At 37.7% G+C, this 2,500-nt stretch overlaps 1 protein-coding gene across 4 annotated transcripts in view; it reads left to right on the forward strand.

Moving 5' to 3' along the window:
• igsf9ba (immunoglobulin superfamily, member 9Ba) overlaps positions 1-2,500 on the forward strand; it is a 93,322-nt gene that overhangs the window by 23,110 nt on the left and 67,712 nt on the right. The gene's annotated exons all lie outside the window — the stretch shown is intronic.

The following is a 2,500-nucleotide window of genomic DNA, read 5'->3' on the forward strand; positions in this document are numbered from 1 at the left end:
ATTCACATCTTTATATTGCAATTCTCATAAATCCTCTTCAACCGTAAAATAAATAATTGATTTTACTAAGGAAGAGGAAGGGGGAAGTGAATTAACTATCATTGGACTATTTGGTTGTGGCCTCATTGCATTTTAAATTAGATATGAGATCTAATGTTCAGTTCCAGGCTGCCATCGGTGTGACTGTATATCATTGTCTCCTGTGGGTACTATAGCGTCGCCATGGCAGCTCATTTCGTATAGTTCCCTTACGCCACAAGGCTTTAGTCTCACAGTTTGGCTGGACCCGCACACAATTACCATTGAACTCCAAAAGGCTATTACTGTAACTCACAATGCAATTTCTGCTGCAGAAATTCCCAAACTCTCTCCCTGTTGGCTACTGCCAGAGCTCCGGCTCTGATTCCTCGACCAATTTAGCGTATTAGAGTCCTCATTGTCTTGCAGACGGACAATCTATGCGGCAATCATTGCAGCAGTTTAGATGTGATTTACACAGGCTTCTCCTAAAGTGATTCTTAGCTAGAGGCAGATTGTGTTCATTCAGGACGGCCCCTAAAACGCAGTGCACAAATCATCCGCAGTCATTGCTGGCAAAGAGGCCTGCAGGAGGATTTTGGTAATTAAGCGCCTAACGAGTTTGCTTAATGAACGGCCCTGTGCGCAGAGTGTAGAGTGCAGTGTATAAAATGTGATCTTCTGAGATGAGCCCTCACAAACCTCTGCTGCTATACACTACTAATCGTAAGTTTGGGATTAGTGTTTATTTAATCAAAAAAAAAAAAAAAATCATTACTCCAGAGTCAACTCAACCAGAGGTCCCCAGCTCAAATTTTGATTTTGTTCATTTCTTTTCTGTAGAAAAACAATTATATATAATGATGAAGACCAAAATATTAAATGTCACAGATGTATATTTACTATTCCACTATTTTGTAGAGGGGGGTCTGAGATCTGAGATTTGAAACCAGTTTACAAGGGTGAAAAGCTGAAAGCTGACTTCATCATTATTTTATTTTTGCACAGAGATTGGTAGCTCTATTAATGAAATCTGTTGACTTTAGCAATCGTTTGTTTCACAATGAAGAAATCCTGACTGCTCTTTAGTATAAATATGAACTGCAAGATACACTTTTCTGCTTTAGTGTTAATAAATAGGTACAGTTTGGCTATTCATATTGATTTACTATAGGCATCAGATCTTTGTTTGGGGTTCCCAAACCTCCATATGCTAATACAGATCCATTTGGGAGGATTACAATCTCTGAATGTGGCCTGAACAACTGTCAAATGTGACTAGTCTAACTATTGATTAGTTATCCGATGTAAAACCAGATTACAAGGGTGTAAAAATGACTTTAGAAAGCTGACTGCATTATTTTATTTTTACACAGAGATTGGTAGCTCTTTTAGTAAAATCTGTTGACTTTAGCAATCTTTGTTTCATTTTATGGTGACAGTTCAAAAACGGCAAAAGCACTTCTTGTGTTTTTTTTGCCTCAAGTTTACATGCCTGTAACCCAAGAAGTATTAAAGATATCTCAATATCTTTTTAGATTCTGGTTCTTAACAAACTTTTCTTTTGGTATCTCCGCCCGCTTGATGATTTTAAGCTTAGAGAAACAGATATGTTAAAGGGAAAATGAAAATTTGATGTTTATCTGTTTACCCCCAGGGCATTCAAGATATAGGTGACTTCGTTTCTTTAGTAGAACACAAACAAAGATTTTGAACTCAAACCTTTGCAGTCTGTCAGTCATATAATGACAGTCAATTAGACCAACAGCTTTGAGAGTCAAAAAAACATACACAGACAAAACCAAATTAAATCCTCTGGCTTGTGGCGAATCATTGAGGTCTTAACACACGAAACAATCGGTCTGTGCAAGAAACTGAACAGCATTTATATCATTTTTTACCTCTTATCCACCGCAATGTTCAACATTTGTCACGCGCCGGCTCATGGCAAAGTGGGACCTGGGAACCTGGCAAAGTTCCTTGCACAGACTGATTGCTTTGTGTGTTAAGACCTCAATGTATCGTCACGAGCCGCAGGGTTTAATTTAGTTGTGTCTGTGTATGTTTTTTTGAGTCTCAAAATCATGGGTCCCATTGACTGCCATTATATGACTGACAGACTGCAACGGTTTGAGTTCAAAATCTTTGTTTGTGTTCTACTAAAGAAACAGTCACCTACATCTTGGATGCCCTGGGAGTAAGTCATGCTCAGGCTAGAAATGTTTCTCGTTTTTTCTATCCGCTCAATTGCATTGAACATATATTTCTGAGTGCCAGAAATATTGTCTGTCTGAAGTTGCCATGCCTGTAACTCTAAGATGTCTTAATATCCTTCTAGATTCTCAACTTTCCTTTTGGAATATTTTTGTTTAAGGTGTAAAAAATTGTGTTTTTGAACTCTTGGTAGCTTCAGAAGCTGTTAAAATGAACAAAATCCCATCTTTTATATATCCCTAAAACGGATTCAAATACAGAATCTTAT

This window comes from Garra rufa, chromosome 14, assembly GCF_049309525.1.
Source record: "Garra rufa chromosome 14, GarRuf1.0, whole genome shotgun sequence".
In the NCBI taxonomy this organism is placed as follows: domain Eukaryota; kingdom Metazoa; phylum Chordata; class Actinopteri; order Cypriniformes; family Cyprinidae; genus Garra; species Garra rufa.